General features: G+C 49.0%; 1 long non-coding RNA gene across 1 annotated transcript; it reads left to right on the top strand.

The window, feature by feature from the left end:
- The first annotated feature begins 1,099 nt into the window (after nucleotides 1-1,099).
- On the top strand, nucleotides 1,100-2,275 carry LOC125942732 (uncharacterized). The gene is made up of 2 exons (XR_007465327.1): nucleotides 1,100-1,132; nucleotides 2,142-2,275. It is a non-coding gene; the product is annotated as an uncharacterized LOC125942732 (long non-coding RNA).
- Nucleotides 2,276-13,349: the final 11,074 nt, after the last annotated feature.

The raw sequence follows: 13,349 nt of genomic DNA, 5'->3' as shown, positions 1-13,349 counted from the left end.
TTAAAGAACACGCCATATTGAAAAATCCCTATGCCCCATAACTCACATATCCAATAATCCGATAAGAAACATATAGGATCCCATACAAAAACCTGTTATTCCTGTATGTCATGTGATGTTATAGAATATAGGAGTTATGCGGAATACGGGGTTTTTTTCAGTAGAACGTTGTCACGCACGCATAGGCAAACACAAACACATGTCACTCGATGACCGCGGACACGCTGTCAGAACGCTGGCGTGATGAAGAGCGGCAGCAGCGGCGAGCGAATTGCTCTTCGGGCTGCCTCTCACTTCAGCGCGAACTAGGCGCGTGAGGCGCGTCTGTATAGTATAGTTTACATAATCATTGTATTGAATGGATAATAAACTGAAACTGAAACTGAAAAGAAACTGAGAACACAGCGCACACGAAGCCATCAAATACCTCCTGTCGGCTAGCCTTCGAACCGAGCGCAGGTTGCCTCCAAGATGGACCACGCGCCCAGCCGCCGCAGCTGGGGTAGAACAGAAAATGCACACTAACCTACCCCTTCGTCTTTCTAGCGCGCGCGCATCTCCCCGCTCCCCCACTTGCGCGCGTGAAAAGACGGCGCGCACTTTCCCCATCTTCCGCCCTTGCGAGCGCGACATCAAGCATCATCACCACCATCAAGCCACCACCATAGAGAAAGAAATTCAACAAGAGGAGACACTCGGCAAAAACTTGCAACAGGAAACACATCGCCATACGTCACGCTATACTTTTGACACCGAACGTTAGCAGCCGCGAGCATCGAAAAAAAAAAAAAAGAAAATGAACTTAAGATAACAGGCATTGATTTATTTTTAAAATTCTTTGCCACGAAAACTAAAACATTTTGCGTATAAATGAACTTAAGCTTTGGGACTTATTTTCCTTGCCTTACCTAGCCACAGGTCGATAACGCGCCAGTTACATGCGCCATCCGCCAGACACTCCCCCGAAGCCAGCGAGGATGGCTGCGCGCACGTTTGAGCGCTCGCGAGCGGCGACCGGTCTATCTCATTCTTTTCTTTTTTCTTTTTTAAATGTAACCTGGTTTATTGGGCTCTCGGCGTATTCTTGCTTTCATTCTGCACTGGGACCACTGCACTATTGGACTACGGCAAGGTGAGAAATCTTGTTTCACAGTCTACGACGCAATTAGGCTTACGGCACGGGACCGAGACTTAAGACGCAGTTAGCGAAAAACAGCTCGGCCATCCTGGCGCAGTTAATTTGAGTAAATGAATCGTGCTGAGACATGTTTCCGACGCTTCCTAGGGGACTATTGTAACTTATTTCGGTTTTTGAGCCACACTGGCCGCACAGGGCGCCGTGTCGCACTTAGCGAGAACTCAGCCGTGGTGTGTAGTCTAGTGCATCTTGCTAGGAGAAGTTTGTGCCGCTTTCTCTGACGCCAGACATTACTGAAAAGTAATTTCGTTACTTTCTGGGGTACTTTTGAGGCACGCTGGCCGCACAGTGCGCTGTGACGCAGTTAGCGATAAGCAGCTCGGCCGTGGTGATAAAGTTAGTTTGGCGTGTAATGAATCTTAGAGGGACAAGTCTGTGACGTTTTTTGTGGCTCCGCAACAACATATACTTTCTTTCGGTACTCACGCCTGTTGAAAACGCGATGGGCGATTGCCAAGAGTGATAACATGGGGTGTGCTGCTGGCGCCGGCAGAACGCGCGAACGACGAACATATCAGAAACTTGTAATTCGAAAATTACGTCTTCTAAAGGTCTGAAAAAAGGCATTGCACCCACGCATTTGTCTTGAGTGCCTGTTGCGTCCGTCTCTGTGTATGTCGCGTACCGTGGCGTCGCCCGAGGCCAAGTTTTGGAAACGCGAAGTCGCTCGTGTATTTGTGCTGTCTAAATGCAGGAAATAATGCCCGGAAATTGGGGAACGGTTGGAAATCAGATGTTTTCATATATGTTTGGGATGAGTCGGGTATTTTCTACGCCATGTATGTAAAAGCGAATTGCTTTTGTTTGTAATGCCGCCCATTCACCGCTTTCGCACGTTTCGCCTCGCAGTATTCCTATGTCTTAATACCAAAATGACTCATGCTTATAACATGCTCTTACGTGCTTGCAAATGTAACATGCTTGTAATTTACTTTTTTTTCAGCTGGTACCGTCCGGTGGAGCTTCATACAGGAACTACTGCCTTACCTGCTGGTGTCACAACGTTGGATGAACGCACAAAAAGCGCGGAACGAGCTTTTATATAGAGCAAAATAAATATTTCCTCATTGCACAAAAGGTCTTGCGTCTACTTTGTGAAATTGCACGTGGCACATATTCGATGGGACTTTACGAGATCGTTCGCAATCATTTTTACTAAATAATAAACAGATTCTGCACGAAGAGCAAAAAAAAAGGAAAAAAAAAGGGGGGGGGGCGCAGCCGGCGTGCTAGCTTGCGTTCAAAATACGCGCGCCCAAAACGGAAACCGGAAGTGATGCTAGTGATCGACACCGACCGCTTGGCACGCTGCAGTCAATTCGGCCGCTGGGCCCTATGGGAGTGTCCCCTCTTGTTGAATTCCTTTCTCTATGCCACCACCCTTTTCGGCTCATCCTCGCAAGCTTTCGCTCGCACCTACAGCATACGGCGCGCGACCGCGACCTTATCGCAGTTAGGGACAAGAACTTCGTTGAGATGACATGCTGCTGCGCCTTAAGTTGCCGCAACCGACAAGGCGAGGGCAAAAGGCAATTTTTGTTTACCATCCGGCGTGGCCAAACGCTTTTTGCACACTTGATATTTGCGCCGTCTCGCATCGTTGCGTTGCTACTTCCAAAACGGCATTATTAAGGCCAGTTACTAACTGACGAAGCAAAGTCGCGCCTCAAAAACTTCTCCGCAGGGCGCGATCGAAGTTTTCCTCGGATTTCCTCTGGTAGCGCGTTAGCTGTCGTCTGCCACGGCAGGTCCGACGCAGGCGGCGCCACTGTCGATATCGCGCCTCGATCGCGCTGGTCGCGCCGAGCGCGACAGTGGAACGGAGGAGGAGGGAAGCCGCTATCACTTGCAATGCAATGCAGTTCTTGGAGTGCGTGGAAAGGCGCGCTCGTAAAGTTCACCTGTTACAATACGCCCCCCTCACATGTTGTGTTATTTTGCATGTCAAAGTTTGCCTGAATTAGGTGACGCGGGTAGTTTTATTGTTTCTTAACATGTGCCGTCAAAAGTAGTGAGTTGCCACCATCAGATACTTGTTTATTTTAGTTGTTTTCTTGCGACAGCGCTGGCCGACGGGCTTGGCGTCCAACGAAAGGACGAGCACTCTACGCAATCTACGTCCAAAGCGTTCGTCGGCCTCCAAAAAAAAGCATGTTATGAGCAGCGATGCGATTTCGACACCCGTACGGCTGACCTTTTCCTGTATCGCTTTCCGCGCTGAAAGCTCGGAACGCCCATCAAGTCGAATGACGGGGCATTTCAATATACAGCTCTCATGGCAGGCCTCCGAAAGCAAAGCTTCTATGGGAAGCTTCGCTACCAGGTGTATTTACCTTGTAACGTGCCTATGCAGTGCGTGACGTCACCAGCCAAAGAGACACACCCATTGGCTATTAAAAGCAGCTGGGGCACACCGGCGATACGCTTTAGTTTTGTATCGACGCTTTTTGGTCTACGCGCTCGGTCTACGCACGCAGCTATCCGCTGGAAACTATTATATAACAACTGCTGGAAACGGTATAACATCTCCGCTGTAAAAAACGAAAAACGACTGCATAGCATCAAAAGGAAATAAAGCGTGAGCCGAGTGTGCAGAGGACACACTGGCACAACTTCAGAATAGTTTCACCGTATGCATACTTCGGGATCACGATTTCCGAGCTGTCGCTATAGTGCGCAGATAGCACTTACAGCCGGCGTGGCCGCCACATTATTACTACGCGCTGCAAAGCGTGCTGCCCAGCGCAGTCGGCAATTTCTCGGGAGTAATTACTCGATTAGTTACGTATGTGTCTCGTAAAATAACTCAGCAAAAGTGGAAGTGCACCATAGAATAGCTTCCTTTTTATGTGAAACACCTTAATCTTCCTGCCACGCCAAGTACCTTTTGATTTGCCTTGTCATTGTTACGGGTGCGTTAATGATACAGGACATGAAAAGGCGAAGAGTCTAAAGGGAATGCTATCCTTTCTCATTCAATTTAAGACAGCGTCCCTAGTCTCCTCGTACTCAAAGGCTCAGTTAGCGAGAATTAAGCTTTTCTCCTAAATTTCGCCGTGTTAGCCTATGGTTTACATAATATGCGTAAATTAACGCATTATTAGATAGATTAGCGGCATTAAACGCCCACAGGCATGTGCGCGTCTAGATTTGTTGAAGCTAACAAAAACGTTGAGAAAGAACGCATAACATTCGTAAGCATGCCGGGCTATTTGTTGTGGTTTGCAAATGAGATATTGACAAAAGACGCACAGCGTTAAATGCTCTGAAGTAACACAAGAATGTTCGTTGTTTAGGCGCTTGAAAAGAAAGACGCGCACAAAAAATATGTCTATTGGAGCTATTGGATGATGCCTTTTATCAGTGCACATGGTCTTAACTTTCTTAAAAACTAGGAGGTATAGCTGTCAACTCCAACAACTACACACTTTATACAGCCGTTTCAGCAGATTTCCATGACCCTCAGGGCAGACCTCGGTTAATTGGCGCGGCGCGTGTTACCACGAATAGAGGCATTGGTGAAGGAAAAGCTGCAGGGCCGCTCTGTTGGAGTGGGCGACAAATGAACAACTACATGGCGTGTGGAGACATCGTTCGTAAATGGAAGAGTTCGTAATGGACTTTGAGACGAGCCGGACAGCCCGTAAAAGTTCGTCGGCTGACTACATGCGATGTAGGGTTCAGGGTGACGTGGAACCGGTTCGGAGACAACACGAAGCACTGCGGCAGTTGTTTATTTCATATTACTTTAGCCTCCCATTCTTCTTCTCCTTCTTTTTCTTGAGGCCGACAAGCTCGCACTGACCTCCCTACTGTCCACAACCTAATCTTTCTTGCTTCACTAAGGGGTTGCAGAAAAGTAGACACCTTACTTTCCGTACAGTTGCGGGATCCGCAGAAGGTTCTCTGCGAACGTTTACGGCATTTCGGCCTCTTTAAGCCAGCACCCGCAAGAAAAACCCCCCACAGCACTTTTGCGCCGCTTCTTTTTTTATCGCGACATAATTCAACGTGGCTGTAGTCGCATTGTCCCAAGCGTCACATAAGAGCGATGCGTGAAGCTTTTATTGCTCCGTTTGCACCTGCTACATTTTATCGTGACTTATAATCATCAAATCACTTTCAGCGCGGACAGTTTTCATGCAACAAATGTGGCTAAATACAAGGGAGAAGAATCAGCGGAACCGAGGGGCTAGATTTTTAACAGCGGAGCTGTTTAAGCTTTTGGTTAGGCCGCGTAGAGCGAACAAAAAATGTGGATCGATCCTGGAGGTAATGCAGAGAGGGTCCAAGCGCATCGCACATACCCCTGTGAACTAGCGAAGTTGTTTAAGCTCGAGGATGGTCCGCCGAGTGTACGCCGCAAAACCTCCGCCTGGCGATGACGTCACCATGCGTCGCCTAGCAACGCTACTCCCCAGCTGCGCCGACCCCACCGAGCCTCGCCACAGCTGCGTGAGCCGTGATGTCATCGCGCGCGCCGCATCGCTTCACCTTAGCTTTGTCGAGCCATGACGTCGCCGCGCCGTGCGGAGTGGTTGCCGTGGCTGAGCAGACACGGAGCTAAGCCATGACGTCACTGCGCCGACACGCGGGATCGAAGCATAACCTCGCAAAAACTTGGCCGAACCGAGATAAAGCTATGTGGGGTAGCCAGCTTCGCTGTTTGCCCACTCTTCGCACCACTAGTGTGAAGCTGCCCCTAATTTTTTTTGAAGCTAAACATTTCGACAGAATTACCTGTCTGGTTGGGAAAATTGATAAAGACTTAGAGATTGACTCCAACCAAATAAGGAAATTTACTAGCCCGACGTTTCGGAACCAATTCGGCTCCTTCTTCAGGGGGTATTCTTCGGAGGTGGCGGTGTGCCGCTTTTAAAAGGTCCGTCGTAACAAAGGAGAGGAAGGGAGAGAGAGCCTAAGGTGCGGAGACACTTGTCCTGGCACCTGTTCTAGACAGACCAAAGGGGTGGTGGGGTGGGGTGGAGGGGGGGGGGGGGGGCTTCGGCGTCGCTGGTCGGCTAGGATGACCGGTGCCGGGCGCCCTTTAGTCGCGGGAATTCGTTGACGAGGGACGGGGGAGGGGGTCGTCCTCCCCCCCCCCCTCCCCCGTCCCTCGTCAACGAATTCCCGCGACTAAAGGGCGCCCGGCACCGGTCATCCTAGCCGACCAGCGACGCCGAAGCCCCCCCCCCCCCTCCACCCCACCCCACCACCCCTTTGGTCTGTCTAGAACAGGTGCCAGGACAAGTGTCTCCGCACCTTAGGCTCTCTCTCCCTTCCTCTCCTTTGTTACGACGGACCTTTTAAAAGCGGCACACCGCCACCTCCGAAGAATACCCCCTGAAGAAGGAGCCGAATTGGTTCCGAAACGTCGGGCTAGTAAATTTCCTTATTTGGTTGGAGTCAATCTCTAAGCCCCTAATTTTTTTATTGAAAAAATGTCACAGTTTCGCCCTAAGGGCGAAGCAATGAATGCGATAGCAACACAGCAATGTCATACGAAGTAAGGTGAGCGGCTTTGGTAGCAATATGAATTGTAGTAAACATCAGCTGATTAAGTAAGCAGGTGTGCTGCGGCGTAAGTAGAACGACATGAAGAGAGACTCGATGACCACGAGAAGGCGCGTGTGAAACGGTGGTGTTGATGAGAAGCGCTTCCCGTGGGCAGCGCGTGCGAAGGGACACACCTGTAGCGCTGCACTGCCGATCCGGGCAGCATTGCGTGTGTAGCGTGCGTTGGAAAATGTGGCCCGACTATTACGAACTGAATGAACAAGCGTGGTGTGAGCGCGCACAAACACGAAGAGATCACACTGAATGACAGCAGACAACGACTGTCAAAACGCTGGCAGCAAGCATACGCCGCAGCGGGCGAAGGTACGTGCGGTCTATCGCTTCAACGGAAACTGAGTGGCGAATGCACGCCGCTTAAAGGTCAGAGCCGTGTGGAGATAAGAGACGGTGCGAGCGAGCGACGAGCGCGGTTGTTGGCAGAGAAGTGCGCCCCCCCCCCCCCCTTGCTCCCTCCGGCGCTGGCTTCCTGCTTCCTTGCTTGCGCGTGGGAGATTGAGTGCATTCGCTCTCCGTGATAGCGCGCGTCCCCGCACGCTTCCTCTCGGGCATACGGCGCGCGGCGAAGATTTTATCTATAGGGAACCTCACGGCGACGACGACGGCGACGACGACGGCGACGCCGACGGCAGAAATCCGGTTCAAGTGTCCATATAATTGCTATCGCAATAATATCAATTATGCGGTGAATCCGTGCGCGTTCGCGTCGTCACTGCCGTGTTGTCCAGGGTGCGACGGCGCATACACGGCTTGCGCGCCGAGTTTTGGAGGCCACGTGACCATCTGCGGGTGCGAGGGCGAGCTGAGATGGCTGATGGTGGCCATTGAGTTTCCTATAAAAATTACTAGAGGGAACTCTGGCGCTGCGATCGTTTAGCCACCATGGGAATCATAATCATGCTTTCAGTTTTATACGTCATTGAGGGTCTATTTATTGCGTTTTATCTGCCTTTATCCACCTAAATTTGTCCTGTGCGTTTCTTTTTCTTGTGCTCGTGTCTGTAATAGCTGGAACCCCCTACGCTGTCATCATGCACCAACTGGCCCAGCAAACCACATTACTATATAAACTGCCACAGGGAACCTTGACAGTTGACAGTTGACAAGAACTTTATTGAAAGGTCCTGAGGAAAAAAAGATTGGGGGAGCCGAAGGCACCCCAATCAAGTTGGTGGCTCCGCCCATGATGGAACAGGGAGCTGGTGGCTCTCGACGACGTCGCGGGCCCTCTGGATGGCCTGTCGTTGATGCGTAAAGTCCGCGCTTTGCAGTAGGGCGTCCCACTTGGACTTGTCGTGAAGACCAGAGCCCGCGTTGAACAGGCACAGCCAGAGCATATGATAGAAAGAGCAGTACTCGTGCCCACATTTGGAGCACGATTGCGGGAAGTTGGAATCTATCCGAGTGAGCAATCTGGGGGTGAGGTACGATCTCGTTTGTAAGAGCCTGAACGTGACAGACTGAGCCCTGTTTAATTTTGGGTGAGGGGGAGGGAATTTCCTCCTGCTCAGTCTGTAGTGAGATGTGATCTCGTTAAAGGTGGTAAGAGGGTCTTTAGTGGAGCAATCCTGTGAGAGAGCTGGACCGTTAGCTCCGGCGCGGTTCGTGAACCTTACATTTTTTTTTTGAAAGTGTTCGCTGAAACACCCGGTATAGTACTGAACAGAGCAGGAGCCCGAGGGATGAATGGGGCTTTTTCCGCGCGTCGAGCGTTGGAGGTCCCGTGATATTCTGAGTTTAGAAGGCGTGGCACAGCTGAAATGGTGAAAACAAGCGGTAGCACGAAACGTTCGCATTGGGACAAGCATGCACGTGCGCTCTCCGCTGCCGGCGCTTTTCATCACGCCAGCGTTGTGACCGCCAGTGATCGCGGTCATCCAGTGCACTCTGTTCGTGTGGGTCCTTGGGAGCGTGTCACCGGGCCCATTTACTTGACGAATTTGCAATTTGTACTGCCCATGAAAGTAGAAACCTTACGTCATGTAATATTCTAAAGCATCACTACCACTGCGAATGCTTCATCCTTCCGGCGAATCTGTGATTCCTTTTTTTTCCCCTCTTCGTGTTTATCAGTTTTTTCAAAGTCTATGAACTTGAGTGTAGTGGCTTATCAAAATATGAAGAAACTATCGAGGAACATAAACAACGAAAAAATCCATTAGCTGTCGCCAAAGAGCGATATACGTACAGCTGGACCAGTGACAAAATGTTTTAAAGCATCAAATTTTTTTCTTCCTTCTTCTCGTTCGCATTTTTTCCTTGAACGCATTGTTGCGGCAATTTTCTTTTTACTCTTTGACTTTGAAATGGTATTTGTCACTTTTGTTATCAACAATATAGCCAATGTAGCCTAATTAGAATATTGACTTCTTGACGCTGTAATCCCTGTTTAGGTGATTCCGGCCGCTTTTCGATGGGGGTTAAATGCAAGAACGCGCTTGTACCGTGCATTGGGGGCATGTTAAAGATCCCCAGGTGGTCAAAATTAATCCGTTGTCCCCAACAACGGCATGCCTCATAATCAAATCGAGGTTTCGGCACGTAAAACCCCAGGATTCAATTCAGTTTGCTGTAGGTAAACTCCCTATAATAATAACAATGACGAGTAGGGTGAGGACAATGGCTTAACGACGATGGAGTGACGGTGACAGGGGCGATGACAACAAGATAACGAAAAGGTGGCACGACAACAATAACGGCACAACGGCTCACAGATCGCGCGTCCGAGGTAGAACACGCCGCACCCACGCGCGCACGTGCACATGGCTCATGGACGCCTTTTGGACGCCGCGGTATCCATGGTGCAGCTTGCTATAGGGCCTTCTCGTCAATGTCTCGGCTATCGGCAAAAATATATGTGAATATACAGACGCTGTTCCTTTATATATAAACGTTTGGTTTCTCTCACGCACTGCCATCTACAGTCGTTACTAATGCAGGAGATGCACTAAGAAGTACTCCATTTCTAGGATAATGCTGCGTCAAGGTTAATTTTGCGCGTTTGTTTGGGTACGCGTCCACAACTCTTTGTGTTGTCTGGGATTCCGCTAATTGAATCAGCACACTTGTGCCGCCCGTGGCTCGGCTTGGCGTTGATGGCTTTTGCATCGGTGTGGCCGAGAGTCCGGCGTGTGGCATGTGCGGCTGCGCAGCGATCAGCTTAGAGTCACTGGAAAAACAGAGTACCGCAAAGGTACGCGGCATGCCGGCAACATTGGGTGGCGGCGGCCATGTTCCTTCCAGACCGCCGACACGCTGTAGCGGTGCCAGCGTGCATTGAGTAGCGTTGACTTAACTGACGGATTTCCCCCCTAGATTTCGGGTCCCGTTTCACGAAACTGGATTATTTTTGTATTTTTCTTCGAGTGGATGCCACAAGTGACATCAAGATATCGACGGAAATGAACGTACTGCGCGGAAAGCGACGGAACGTATAAAATGTGCGGCGATGGTTCCGATGCTCTACGTGTCGCTTTTGGACTTCGTCTTGCGTCAAGTGCTATGTGCAGAGCTGCTGCAAACATACTTGTATGCACCCAGTGAATTCGCTTGAAACGTCTTTTACATGAAAACTGGGCCTTGAGGTTGTGTTTGCGCTAAAAACGCAGCTCGACAGCCGATGGAATTAGCAGTGGGTGTTCAGGTTGCCTTTATAGTGCTCGTTCGCGTCCTTTCGAAGTACAAAAGCAAGCAAATGTAAACAGCTTACTGCTGCGCTTGTTTATCTGTATAATCGGAGCGAAGTGTAAGCAGTAATTTTTATGTAGATTTATAAAGTTGCCTGTCACCTATCAGTGATAAAACGCCAGCAGCCTCTGCAAGCAAACGTCGCGTCTTGCGGCTACTGGCGTGTTTGCGAATGCGTGCTTGTAATGTTCTCGTCGATTTCTGAAATAAGCTCTCTGAAGGTATCGTTGTAAACGACTGGCTAACAGCTTTTAATTCACGCGAAACTCAAGCAGGTATCCGCATACGGCTATAAAGAATGTGTACGAATGGTTTTTTTTTGTACCTTTGATAATGTCAACCTTTTAGTGTACTTATTTCCAATCTGTTACTGTGTTCTGGAGTATTGTGTTGACATTGCCAGTACTAAGCAGTGGTGCAATTTTCCTATATTTATTTTCGATCATGCTCCTTTTATTGTATACCCTTTATGTGAATCGGATCATTAACACAAAAAGACGTTTTCGAAAAAAAAAGTTGCGAAGACACGGTGAAAACTAGGTTTCTGAAACGGAATTGTAACATTGAGCACTTCTATTTTTTAAATGATGTTCTTGTCGCTGCACTCACGGCATAAAAAGATGTATGAGGCTGTTTATAGAGGTGCTGTGTCAGTTGACAAGCATTCGTAATCATGCTGTAGCAGGTCTGCAATAAAAATTACTATTTTGCAGCCACCCTGTATAAGGGACACCATACCATTTGCCCCGAATTGCTTCATGCTGTCAGCAAAATTCGCATTTTCAGAACAGCATGCAGTCACAAAGTAAGATGTGGAGGCAAGCAACATATTTATTCCACACAGTCACAACAACAATTTATTTAGTCAAGCATGACAACAGCATACCGGTCTTCCGATTCGACTCTTGGTTTCTCAAAATCATCAGGAAGGAAATGGTCCTATAGTTTGTCCATGGAGAAAACAAAGAAAAACAGGAATGTTAATAACCCTACCCTGTGACAGTGCTTAAAATATCTAAAGTGTAAGTAGTCGCAAAAAACAGAGTCAGGAAATCTATAGAAGACATTTTGAAGCAACATTTTTTGTATAGACCTGGTGCTTGTTTAAAACATGTTATTCATGGGAACCGCCTCCTTTTACTCTGTAGCACAACACGCTCACTTGAAATGCATGTTTGTTGTTTCCATCGAGCCGCGCGAATCAAGCACTGCCGCTTGCTTGACATGTATGTACGTTTTCTTCAAACGCGGCGCGCAAACCGAATGAAACAGTGGAGAGCTTGCTAGAAAGTTCGTACTGCGATGTTTTCAACAGCACTAAGTAGAGGAGCTTACTTGAAACATAGGTACTGGCCGATTTTCAATAGCGCAACACAAAGCGCGAGCCGCGCGAACCGAACAGTTTACTGGAAAACAATAGCGCAAAGCAGAGCGGGCCACGCGAACCGGAGAGAGCTTACTTGAAAGATAGGTACTGGGCAATTTTCAATAGCGTGAAACAAAGCGGTCCACGCGAACAGAACAGCTCACTCAAAACCACGTGTGCTAGCTACATAGTGTTCAATAGCCGCACCCAGAGCGATGAGCGTGAACTGGACAGGTAAAGTTTAGCGGTCACACGCAAGTACAGTCACTTGAAAGCAATAACTGTTCAGCAAACTAGTTATTCAAGAAACTTACCTCGCACAAGCGGGTGTTCTTCGAGGGCGCGAAGTTTTTGCGGCCAATTCTGTGGAGCCACGCAGAACGTCGTTCACCAGAGTCCTTCCCGCACGAAAAATGCCTTCCCGGACTCCGTTCGGTTGCTACACCCGAAGGCGCAGCAACCAGGCATGATGATGGGTTATTTCTGATGCCTGTGTTCGCAAACGCAACGCAAGCGTTGAACGAAAAGGCGAAGTGCTCTCCGTGCGCGGTGCGTACGCTACGGGTTCGACGTGCCAACTGAAAGGGCTTGAAAGAAATATGGCGGCAAAAGGTCACGTGACACGAGCGCCCCAATCACCGGTGGCCGCGGCAGGTGGCGGCGCGCGGAAAACAAATGCGATACTCTAAAATTTTTCCAGTGACTCTAGATCAGCTCAGCCGTCAGCGCCACCGTGTCAGTTCCGCGAAACACCGAGGCGGCCACTTCTACGAAGGCATGCTTCTGGGGCGCTCATTTGAAACAAGTCGGGCGTTCTAAACTGTGGTTTTTAAGGCAATTGAAAACATTGAGACCCATTTTCGACCAGCGACACTCGAGAAAGGACGTCAACTTTGCGACAACAACCATGTATATCGTGTCAAAAAAGTAAACAGGACGGACATCGCAGCAAAGTTCTTGTCACAACAAATAAAGCACGTTTACGACGTCGAACTCAAAGTAAGTTAACAAATAAATGATTTATTCCGCTTAAGTGGGCAAATACGGCCGTAGACGTTTTTCAACTATCATTTGTAGCTTCAGTATACTTCGAGCGTGCCTTGCTTATCACATTTGTCGAGGTTTTGGCGAGTTGGAAGGTAACTTGAATGATTATTTATAGAGCTTTTTTCTCCGGTTGACAAAGAGCCTCGAGCATATTCTGGTGTTGTCATTCGGGCTCCAGTGTGAAAGGTCATCACCGCTGAAACATAACAGAGAGCAATCAGCGGACACTAAGCATCACCAAGACTGAACAAATGTGTGCTAGCGTGCGCGAGAGAAGTGCTAATTTGCGAATACTCGATGTGTGTTGCGGTGCACTCCAGCCTTAGTTCTGTTGTTCTAAACGCGAGAAAACATCGGCATGAATGAGCCCGGTTTCAGCAGTCGCGTCTTGATCCAGGCGCAGAAAGGAGCTGCACGTTGGCTTATTAATGCACAACAAGAACTACAGTGCGTACAAAGGTCCAACGCGGAGCGCTT

This window comes from Dermacentor silvarum, chromosome 1 (genome assembly GCF_013339745.2).
Source record: "Dermacentor silvarum isolate Dsil-2018 chromosome 1, BIME_Dsil_1.4, whole genome shotgun sequence".
NCBI lineage: Eukaryota > Metazoa > Arthropoda > Arachnida > Ixodida > Ixodidae > Dermacentor > Dermacentor silvarum.
The sequence above is the reverse complement of the archived record's forward strand: the minus strand, read 5'-3'. Positions and strand labels throughout refer to the sequence as shown.